Below are 12,031 nucleotides of genomic sequence, written 5' to 3' on the forward strand. Positions count from 1 at the left end.
GATCCGAAAGGGCAGAAAAAGTTTACAGAACCTGTTTCCCTGCTCTAGATTCTGAACAAGCTACAGCAACCTGAGTGCAGCTCTATAGAGAAAAGTGGCAAAAACTGTGACCCACGGGTCAGGATTTTTTCAAAAAAATGAAAAGTATCCAAAGTGTCTCAAACTCGCGTCATATCATGCCCGAGATCCGAAAGGGCAGAAAAAGCTTGCAGAACCTGTTTCCCTGCTCTAGATTCTGAACAAGCTGCAGAAACCTGAGTGCAGCTCAGGAGAGAAAAAGAAGGCAAAAACTGTGACCCGCGGGTCAGGATTTTTTCAAAAAAATGAAAAGTATCCAAAGCGTCTCAAACTCGCATCATATAATGCCTGAGATCCGAAACGGCAGAAAAAGTTTGCGGAACCTGTTTCCCTGCTCTAGATTCTGAACAAGCTGCAGAAACCTGAGTGCAGCTCAGGAGAAAAAAAGAAGGCAAAAACTGTGACCTGTGGGTCAGGATTTTTTCAAAAAAATGAAAAGTATCCAAAGTGTCTCAAACTCATGTCATATGATGCCTGAGATCCGAAAGGGCAGAAAAAGTTTGCGGAACCTGTTTCCCTGCTCTAGATTCTGAACAAGCTGCAGAAACCTGAGTGCAGCTCAGGAGAGAAAAAGACGGCAAAAACTGTGACCCGCGGGTCAGGATTTTTTCACAAAAATGAAAAGTATCCAAAGCGTCTCAAACTCACGGCATATGATGCCTGAGATCCGAAAGGGCAGAAAAAGTTTGCGGAACCTGTTTCCCTGCTCTAGATTCTGAACAAGCTGCAGAAACCTGAGTGCAGCTCAGGAGAGAAAAAGAAGGCAAAAACTGTGACCCGCGGGTCAGGATTTTTTCACAAAAATGAAAAGTATCCAAAGCGTCTCAAACTCACGTCATATGATGCCCGAGATCCGAAAGGGCAGAAAAAGTTTGCGGAACCTGTTTCCCTGCTCTAGATTCTGAACAAGCTGCAGAAATCTGAGTGCAGCTCAGGAGAGAAAAAGAAGGCAAAAACTGTGACCCGCGGGTCAGGATTTTTTCAAAAAAATGAAAAGTATTCAAAGCGTCTCAAACTCGCGTCTTATGATGCCCGAGATCCGAAAGGGCAGAAAAAGTTTGCGGAACCTGTTTCCCTGCTCTAGATTCTGAACAAGCTGCAGAAACCTGAGTGCAGCTCAGGAGAGAAAAAGAAGGCAAAAACTGTGACCCGCGTGTGAGGATTTTTTCACAAAAATGAAAAGTATCCAAAGCGTCTCAAACTCGCGTCATATGATGCCTGAGATCCGAAAGGGCAGAAAAAGTTTACAGAACCTGTTTCCCTGCTCTAGATTCTGAACAAGCTACAGCAACCTGAGTGCAGCTCTATAGAGAAAAGAGGCAAAAACTGTGACCCACGGGTCAGGATTTTTTCAAAAAAATGAAAAGTATCCAAAGCGTCTCAAACTCGCGTCATATCATGCCCGAGATCCGAAAGGGCAGAAAAAGCTTGCAGAACCTGTTTCCCTGCTCTAGATTCTGAACAAGCTGCAGAAACCTGAGTGCAGCTCAGGAGAAAAAAAGAAGGCAAAAACTGTGACCCGCGGGTCAGGATTTTTTCAAAAAAATGAAAAGTATCCAAAGCGTCTCAAACTCGCATCATATAATGCCTGAGATCCGAAACGGCAGAAAAAGTTTGCGGAACCTGTTTCCCTGCTCTAGATTCTGAACAAGCTGCAGAAACCTGAGTGCAGCTCAGGAGAAAAAAAGAAGGCAACAACTGTGACCCGCGGGTCAGGATTTTTTCAAAAAAATGAAAAGTATCCAAAGCGTCTCAAACTCGCGTCATATGATGCCCGAGATCCGAAAGGGCAGAAAAAGTTTGCGGAACCTGTTTCCCTGCTCTAGATTCTGAACAAGCTGCAGAAACCTTAGTGCAGCTCAGGAGAGAAAAAGAAGGCAAAAACTGTGACCCGCGGGTCAGGATTTTTTCAAAAAAATGAAAAGTATCCAAAGCGTCTCAAACTCGTGTCATATCATGCCCGAGATCCGAAAGGGCAGAAAAAGTTTGCGGAACCTGTTTCCCTGCTCTAGATTCTGAACAAGCTGCAGAAACCTGAGTGCAGCTCAGGAGAGAAAAAGAAGGCAAAAACTGTGACGCGCGTGTCAGGATTTTTTCACAAAAATGAAAAGTATCCAAAGCGTCTCAAACTCGCGTCATATGATGCCTGAGATCCGAAAGGGCAGAAAAAGTTTACAGAACCTGTTTCCCTGCTCTAGATTCTGAACAAGCTACAGCAACCTGAGTGCAGCTCTATAGAGAAAAGTGGCAAAAACTGTGACCCACGGGTCAGGATTTTTTCAAAAAAATGAAAAGTATCCAAAGTGTCTCAAACTCGCGTCATATCATGCCCGAGATCCGAAAGGGCAGAAAAAGCTTGCAGAACCTGTTTCCCTGCTCTAGATTCTGAACAAGCTGCAGAAACCTGAGTGCAGCTCAGGAGAGAAAAAGAAGGCAAAAACTGTGACCCGCGGGTCAGGATTTTTTCAAAAAAATGAAAAGTATCCAAAGCGTCTCAAACTCGCATCATATAATGCCTGAGATCCGAAACGGCAGAAAAAGTTTGCGGAACCTGTTTCCCTGCTCTAGATTCTGAACAAGCTGCAGAAACCTGAGTGCAGCTCAGGAGAAAAAAAGAAGGCAAAAACTGTGACCTGTGGGTCAGGATTTTTTCAAAAAAATGAAAAGTATCCAAAGTGTCTCAAACTCATGTCATATGATGCCTGAGATCCGAAAGGGCAGAAAAAGTTTGCGGAACCTGTTTCCCTGCTCTAGATTCTGAACAAGCTGCAGAAACCTGAGTGCAGCTCAGGAGAGAAAAAGACGGCAAAAACTGTGACCCGCGGGTCAGGATTTTTTCACAAAAATGAAAAGTATCCAAAGCGTCTCAAACTCACGGCATATGATGCCTGAGATCCGAAAGGGCAGAAAAAGTTTGCGGAACCTGTTTCCCTGCTCTAGATTCTGAACAAGCTGCAGAAACCTGAGTGCAGCTCAGGAGAGAAAAAGAAGGCAAAAACTGTGACCCGCGGGTCAGGATTTTTTCACAAAAATGAAAAGTATCCAAAGCGTCTCAAACTCACGTCATATGATGCCCGAGATCCGAAAGGGCAGAAAAAGTTTGCGGAACCTGTTTCCCTGCTCTAGATTCTGAACAAGCTGCAGAAATCTGAGTGCAGCTCAGGAGAGAAAAAGAAGGCAAAAACTGTGACCCGCGGGTCAGGATTTTTTCAAAAAAATGAAAAGTATTCAAAGCGTCTCAAACTCGCGTCTTATGATGCCCGAGATCCGAAAGGGCAGAAAAAGTTTGCGGAACCTGTTTCCCTGCTCTAGATTCTGAACAAGCTGCAGAAACCTGAGTGCAGCTCAGGAGAGAAAAAGAAGGCAAAAACTGTGACCCGCGTGTCAGGATTTTTTCACAAAAATGAAAAGTATCCAAAGCGTCTCAAACTCGCATCATATGATGCCTGAGATCCGAAAGGGCAGAAAAAGTTTACAGAACCTGTTTCCCTGCTCTAGATTCTGAACAAGCTACAGCAACCTGAGTGCAGCTCTATAGAGAAAAGAGGCAAAAACTGTGACCCACGGGTCAGGATTTTTTCAAAAAAATGAAAAGTATCCAAAGCGTCTCAAACTCGCGTCATATCATGCCCGAGATCCGAAAGGGCAGAAAAAGCTTGCAGAACCTGTTTCCCTGCTCTAGATTCTGAACAAGCTGCAGAAACCTGAGTGCAGCTCAGGAGAAAAAAAGAAGGCAAAAACTGTGACCCGCGGGTCAGGATTTTTTCAAAAAAATGAAAAGTATCCAAAGCGTCTCAAACTCGCATCATATAATGCCTGAGATCCGAAACGGCAGAAAAAGTTTGCGGAACCTGTTTCCCTGCTCTAGATTCTGAACAAGCTGCAGAAACCTGAGTGCAGCTCAGGAGAAAAAAAGAAGGCAACAACTGTGACCCGCGGGTCAGGATTTTTTCAAAAAAATGAAAAGTATCCAAAGCGTCTCAAACTCGCGTCATATGATGCCCGAGATCCGAAAGGGCAGAAAAAGTTTGCGGAACCTGTTTCCCTGCTCTAGATTCTGAACAAGCTGCAGAAACCTTAGTGCAGCTCAGGAGAGAAAAAGAAGGCAAAAACTGTTACCCGCGGGTCAGGATTTTTTCAAAAAAATGAAAAGTATCCAAAGCGTCTCAAACTCGTGTCATATCATGCCCGAGATCCGAAAGGGCAGAAAAAGTTTGCGGAACCTGTTTCCCTGCTCTAGATTCTGAACAAGCTGCAGAAACGTGAGTGCAGCTCAGGAGAGGAAAAGAAGGCAAAAACTGTGACCCGCGTGTCAGGATTTTTTCAAAAAAATGAAAAGTATCCAAAGCGTCTCAAACTCGCATCATATAATGCCCGAGATCCGAAAGGGCAGAAAAAGTTTGCGGAACCTGTTTCCCTGCTCTAGATTCTGAACAAGCTGCAGAAACCTGAGTGCAGCTCAGGAGAAAAAAAGAAGGCAAAAACTGTGACCCGCGGGTCAGGATTTTTTCACAAAAATGAAAAGTATCCAAAGCGTCTCAAACTCGCGTCACATGATGCCCGAGATCCGAAAGGGCAGAAAAAGTTTGCGGAACCTGTTTCCCTGCTCTAGATTCTGAACAAGCTGCAGAAACCTGAGTGCAGCTCAGGAGACAAAAAGAAGGCAAAAACTGTGACCCGCGGGTCAGGATTTTTTCAAAAAAATGAAAAGTATTCAAAGCGTCTCAAACTCGCGTCTTATGATGCCCGAGATCCGAAAGGGCAGAAAAAGTTTGCGGAACCTGTTTCCCTGCTCTAGATTCTGAACAAGCTGCAGAAACCTGAGTGCAGCTCAGGAGAGAAAAAGAAGGCAAAAACTGTGACCCGCGTGTCAGGATTTTTTCACAAAAATGAAAAGTATCCAAAGCGTCTCAAACTCGCGTCATATCATGCCCGAGATCCGAAAGGGCAGAAAAAGCTTGCAGAACCTGTTTCCCTGCTCTAGATTCTGAACAAGCTGCAGAAACCTGAGTGCAGCTCAGGAGAAAAAAAGAAGGCAAAAACTGTGACCCGCGGGTCAGGATTTTTTCAAAAAAATGAAAAGTATCCAAAGCGTCTCAAACTCGCATCATATAATGCCTGAGATCCGAAACGGCAGAAAAAGTTTGCGGAACCTGTTTCCCTGCTCTAGATTCTGAACAAGCTGCAGAAACCTGAGTGCAGCTCAGGAGAAAAAAAGAAGGCAAAAACTGTGACCCGCGGGTCAGGATTTTTTCACAAAAATGAAAAGTATCCAAAGCGTCTCAAACTCGCGTCATATGATGCCCGAGATCCGAAAGGGCAGAAAAAGTTTGCGGAACCTGTTTCCCTGCTCTAGATTCTGAACAAGCTGCAGAAACCTTAGTGCAGCTCAGGAGAGAAAAAGAAGGCAAAAACTGTGACCCGCGGGTCAGGATTTTTTCCAAAATATGAAAAGTATCCAAAGCGTCTCAAACTCGTGTCATATCATGCCCGAGATCCGAAAGGGCAGAAAAAGTTTGCGGAACCTGTTTCCCTGCTCTAGATTCTGAACAAGCTGCAGAAACGTGAGTGCAGCTCAGGAGAGGAAAAGAAGGCAAAAACTGTGACCCGCGTGTCAGGATTTTTTCAAAAAAATGAAAAGTATCCAAAGCGTCTCAAACTCGCATCATATAATGCCCGAGATCCGAAAGGGCAGAAAAAGTTTGCGGAACCTGTTTCCCTGCTCTAGATTCTGAACAAGCTGCAGAAACCTGAGTGCAGCTCAGGAGAAAAAAAGAAGGCAAAAACTGTGACCCGTGGGTCAGGATTTTTTCACAAAAATGAAAAGTATCCAAAGCGTCTCAAACTCGCGTCACATGATGCCCGAGATCCGAAAGGGCAGAAAAAGTTTGCGGAACCTGTTTCCCTGCTCTAGATTCTGAACAAGCTGCAGAAACCTGAGTGCAGCTCAGGAGAGAAAAAGAAGGCAAAAACTGCGACCCGCGGGTCAGGATTTTTTCACAAAAATGAAAAGTATCCAAAGCGTCTCAAACTCGCGTCATATGATGCCCGAGATCCGAAAGGGCAGAAAAAGTTTGCGGAACCTGTTTCCCTGCTCTAGATTCTGAACAAGCTGCAGAAATCTGAGTGCAGCTCAGGAGAGAAAAAGAAGGCAAAAACTGTGACCCACGGGTCCTGATTTTTTCACAAAAATGAAAAGTATCCAAAGCGTCTCAAACTCACGTCATATGATGCCTGAGATCCGAAAGGGCAGAAAAAGTTTACAGAACCTGTTTCTCTGCTCTAGATTCTGAACAAGCTACAGCAACCTGAGTGCAGCTCAGTAGAGAAAAAAGGCAAAAACTGTGACCCGCGGGTCAGGATTTTTTCAAAAAAATGAAAAGTATCCAAAGCGTCTCAAACTCACGGCATATGATGCCTGAGATCCGAAAGGGCATAAAAAGTTTGCGGAACCTGTTTCCCTGCTCTAGATTCTGAACAAGCTGCAGAAACCTGAGTGCAGCTCAGGAGAGAAAAAGAAGGCAAAAAGTGTGACCCGCGGGTCAGGATTTTTTCAAAAAAATGAAAAGTATCCAAAGCGTCTCAAACTCGTGTCATATCATGCCCGAGATCCGAAAGGGCAGAAAAAGTTTGCGGAACCTGTTTCCCTGCTCTAGATTCTGAACAAGCTGCAGAAACGTGAGTGCAGCTCAGGAGAGGAAAAGAAGGCAAAAACTGTGACCCGCGTGTCAGGATTTTTTCAAAAAAATGAAAAGTATCCAAAGCGTCTCAAACTCGCATCATATAATGCCCGAGATCCGAAAGGGCAGAAAAAGTTTGCGGAACCTGTTTCCCTGCTCTAGATTCTGAACAAGCTGCAGAAACCTGAGTGCAGCTCAGGAGAAAAAAAGAAGGCAAAAACTGTGACCCGCGGGTCAGGATTTTTTCACAAAAATGAAAAGTATCCAAAGCGTCTCAAACTCGCGTCACATGATGCCCGAGATCCGAAAGGGCAGAAAAAGTTTGCGGAACCTGTTTCCCTGCTCTAGATTCTGAACAAGCTGCAGAAACCTGAGTGCAGCTCAGGAGAGAAAAAGAAGGCAAAAACTGTGACCCGCGGGTCAGGATTTTTTCACAAAAATGAAAAGTATCCAAAGCATCTCAAACTCGCGTCATATGATGCCCGAGATCCGAAAGGGCAGAAAAAGTTTGCGGAACCTGTTTCCCTGCTCTAGATTCTGAACAAGCTGCAGAAATCTGAGTGCAGCTCAGGAGAGAAAAAGAAGGCAAAAACTGTGACCCACGGGTCAGGATTTTTTCACAAAAATGAAAAGTATCCAAAGCGTCTCAAACTCACGTCATATGATGCCTGAGATCCGAAAGGGCAGAAAAAGTTTACAGAACCTGTTTCTCTGCTCTAGATTCTGAACAAGCTACAGCAACCTGAGTGCAGCTCAGTAGAGAAAAAAGGCAAAAACTGTGACCCGCGGGTCAGGATTTTTTCAAAAAAATGAAAAGTATCCAAAGCGTCTCAAACTCACGGCATATGATGCCTGAGATCCGAAAGGGCAGAAAAAGTTTGCGGAACCTGTTTCCCTGCTCTAGATTCTGAACAAGCTGCAGAAACCTGAGTGCAGCTCAGGAGAGAAAAAGAAGGCAAAAACTGTGACGCGCGTGTCAGGATTTTTTCACAAAAATGAAAAGTATCCAAAGCGTCTCAAACTCGCGTCATATGATGCCTGAGATCCGAAAGGGCAGAAAAAGTTTACAGAACCTGTTTCCCTGCTCTAGATTCTGAACAAGCTACAGCAACCTGAGTGCAGCTCTATAGAGAAAAGTGGCAAAAACTGTGACCCACGGGTCAGGATTTTTTCAAAAAAATGAAAAGTATCCAAAGCGTCTCAAACTCGCGTCATATCATGCCCGAGATCCGAAAGGGCAGAAAAAGCTTGCAGAACCTGTTTCCCTGCTCTAGATTCTGAACAAGCTGCAGAAACCTGAGTGCAGCTCAGGAGAAAAAAAGAAGGCAAAAACTGTGACCCGCGGGTCAGGATTTTTTCAAAAAAATGAAAAGTATCCAAAGCGTCTCAAACTCACGTCATATGATGCCTGAGATCCGAAAGGGCAGAAAAAGTTTGCGGAACCTGTTTCCCTGCTCTAGATTCTGAACAAGCTGCAGAAACCTGAGTGCAGCTCCGGAGAGAAAAAGAAGGCAAAAACTGTGACCCGCGGGTCAGGATTTTTTCACAAAAATGAAAAGTATCCAAAGCGTCTCAAACTCACGGCATATGATGCCTGAGATCCGAAAGGGCAGAAAAAGTTTGCGGAACCTGTTTCCCTGCTCTAGATTCTGAACAAGCTGCAGAAACCTGAGTGCAGCTCAGGAGAGAAAAAGAAGGCAAAAACTGTGACCCGCGGGTCAGGATTTTTTCACAAAAATGAAAAGTATCCAAAGCGTCTCAAACTCGCGTCATATGATGCCCGAGATCCGAAAGGGCAGAAAAAGTTTGCGGAACCTGTTTCCCTGCTCTAGATTCTGAACAAGCTGCAGAAACCTGAGTGCAGCTCAGGAGAAAAAAAGAAGGCAAAAACTGTGACCCGCGTGTCAGAATTTTTTCACAAAAATGAAAAGTATCCAAAGCGTCTCAAACTCACGTCATATGATGCCTGAGATCCGAAAGGGCAGAAAAAGTTTACAGAACCTGTTTCTCTGCTCTAGATTCTGAACAAGCTACAGCAACCTGAGTGCAGCTCAATAGAGAAAAAAGGCAAAAACTGTGACCCGCGGGTCAGGATTTTTTCAAAAAAATGAAAAGTATCCAAAGCGTCTCAAACTCGCGTCATATCATGCCCGAGATCCGAAAGGGCAGAAAAAGTTTGCGGAACCTGTTTCCCTGCTCTAGATTCTGAACAAGCTGCAGAAACCTGAGTGCAGCTCAGGAGAGAAAAAAGGCAAAAACTCTGACCCACGGGTCAGGATTTTTTCAAAAAAATGAAAAGTATCCAAAGCGTCTCAAACTCACGGCATATGATGCCTGAGATCCGAAAGGGCAGAAAAAGTTTGCGGAACCTGTTTCCCTGCTCTAGATTCTGAACAAGCTGCAGAAACCTGAGTGCAGCTCAGGAGAGAAAAAGAAGGCAAAAACTGTGACCCGCGGGTCAGGATTTTTTCAAAAAAATGAAAAGTATCCAAAGCGTCTCAAACTCACGGCATATGATGCCTGAGATCCAAAAGGGCAGAAAAAGTTTGCGGAACCTGTTTCCCTGCTCTAGATTCTGAACAAGCTGCAGAAACCTGAGTGCAGCTCAGGAGAGAAAAAGAAGGCAAAAACTGTGACCCGCGGGTCAGGATTTTTTCACAAAAATGAAAAGTATCCAAAGCGTCTCAAACTCACGTCATATGATGCCCGAGATCCGAAAGGGCAGAAAAAGTTTGCGGAACCTGTTTCCCTGCTCTAGATTCTGAACAAGCTGCAGAAATCTGAGTGCAGCTCAGGAGAGAAAAAGAAGGCAAAAACTGTGACCCGCGGGTCAGGATTTTTTCAAAAAAATGAAAAGTATTCAAAGCGTCTCAAACTCGCGTCTTATGATGCCTGAGATCCGAAAGGGCAGAAAAAGTTTGCGGAACCTGTTTCCCTGCTCTAGATTCTGAACAAGCTGCAGAAACCTGAGTGCAGCTCAGGAGAGAAAAAGAAGGCAAAAACTGTGACCCGCGGGTCAGGATTTTTTCACAAAAATGAAAAGTATCCAAAGCGTCTCAAACTCGCGTCATATGATGCCCGAGATCCGAAAGGGCAGAAAATGTTTGCGGAACCTGTTTCCCTGCTCTAGATTCTGAACAAGCTGCAGAAACCTGAGTGCAGCTCAGGAGAAAAAAAGAAGGCAAAAACTGTGACCCGCGGGTCAGGATTTTTTCACAAAAATGAAAAGTATCCAAAGCGTCTCAAACTCACGTCATATGATGCCTGAGATCCGAAAGGGCAGAAAAAGTTTACAGAACCTGTTTCTCTGCTCTAGATTCTGAACAAGCTACAGCAACCTGAGTGCAGCTCAATAGAGAAAAAAGGCAAAAACTGTGACCCGCGGGTCAGGATTTTTTCAAAAAAATGAAAAGTATCCAAAGCATCTCAAACTCACGGCATATGATGCCTGAGATCCGAAAGGGCAGAAAAAGTTTGCCGAACCTGTTTCCCTGCTCTAGATTCTGAACAAGCTGCAGAAACCTGAGTGCAGCTCAGGAGAGAAAAAGAAGGCAAAAACTGTGACCCGCGGGTCAGGATTTTTTCACAAAAATGAAAAGTATCCAAAGCGTCTCAAACTCGCGTCATATCATGCCCGAGATCCGAAAGGGCAGAAAAAGCTTGCAGAACCTGTTTCCCTGCTCTAGATTCTGAACAAGCTGCAGAAACCTGAGTGCAGCTCAGGAGAGAAAAAGAAGGCAAAAACTGTGACCCGCGGGTCAGGATTTTTTCAAAAAAATGAAAAGTATCCAAAGCGTCTCAAACTCGCATCATATAATGCCTGAGATCCGAAACGGCAGAAAAAGTTTGCGGAACCTGTTTCCCTGCTCTAGATTCTGAACAAGCTGCAGAAACCTGAGTGCAGCTCAGGAGAAAAAAAGAAGGCAAAAACTGTGACCCGCGGGTCAGGATTTTTTCAAAAAAATGAAAAGTATCCAAAGCGTCTCAAACTCGCGTCATATCATGCCCGAGATCCGAAAGGGCAGAAAAAGTTTGCGGAACCTGTTTCCCTGCTCTAGATTCAGAACAAGCTGCAGAAACCTGAGTGCAGCTCAGGAGAGAAAAAAGGCAAAAACTGAGACCCACGGGTCAGGATTTTTTCAAAAAAATGAAAAGTATCCAAAGCGTCTCAGACTCACGTCATATGATGCCTGAGATCCGAACGGGCAGAAAAAGTTTGCGGAACCTGTTTCCCTGCTCTAGATTCAGAACAAGCTGCAGAAACCTGAGTGCAGCTCAGGAGAGAAAAAAGGCAAAAACTGAGACCCACTGGTCAGGATTTTTTCAAAAAAATGAAAAGTATCCAAAGCGTCTCAAACTCACGTCTTATGATGCCTGAGATCCGAAAGGGCAGAAAAAGTTTGCGGAACCTGTTTCCCTGCTCTAGATTCTGAACAAGCTGCAGAAACCTGAGTGCAGCTCAGGAGAGAAAAAGAAGGCAAAAACTGTGACCCGCGGGTCAGGATTTTTTCAAAAAAATGAAAAGTATCCAAAGCGTCTCAAACTCGCATCATATAATGCCTGAGATCCGAAACGGCAGAAAAAGTTTGCGGAACCTGTTTCCCTGCTCTAGATTCTGAACAAGCTGCAGAAACCTGAGTGCAGCTCAGGAGAAAAAAAGAAGGCAAAAACTGTGACCCGCGGGTCAGGATTTTTTCAAAAAAATGAAAAGTATCCAAAGCGTCTCAAACTCACGTCATATGATGCCTGAGATCCGAAAGGGCAGAAAAAGTTTGCGGAACCTGTTTCCCTGCTCTAGATTCTGAACAAGCTGCAGAAACCTGAGTGCAGCTCAGGAGAGAAAAAGAAGGCAAAAACTGTGACCCGCGGGTCAGGATTTTTTCACAAAAATGAAAAGTATCCAAAGCGTCTCAAACTCACGGCATATGATGCCTGAGATCCGAAAGGGCAGAAAAAGTTTGCGGAACCTGTTTCCCTGCTCTAGATTCTGAACAAGCTGCAGAAACCTGAGTGCAGCTCAGGAGAGAAAAAGAAGGCAAAAACTGTGACCCGCGGGTCAGGATTTTTTCACAAAAATGAAAAGTATCCAAAGCGTCTCAAACTCGCGTCATATGATGCCCGAGATCCGAAAGGGCAGAAAAAGTTTGCGGAACCTGTTTCCCTGCTCTAGATTCTGAACAAGCTGCAGAAACCTGAGTGCAGCTCAGGAGAAAAAAAGAAGGCAAAAACTGTGACCCGCGGGTCAGGATTTTTTCACAAAAATGAAAAGTATC

Source organism: Rhineura floridana, chromosome 3 (assembly GCF_030035675.1).
Source record: "Rhineura floridana isolate rRhiFlo1 chromosome 3, rRhiFlo1.hap2, whole genome shotgun sequence".
Lineage (NCBI taxonomy): Eukaryota > Metazoa > Chordata > Lepidosauria > Squamata > Rhineuridae > Rhineura > Rhineura floridana.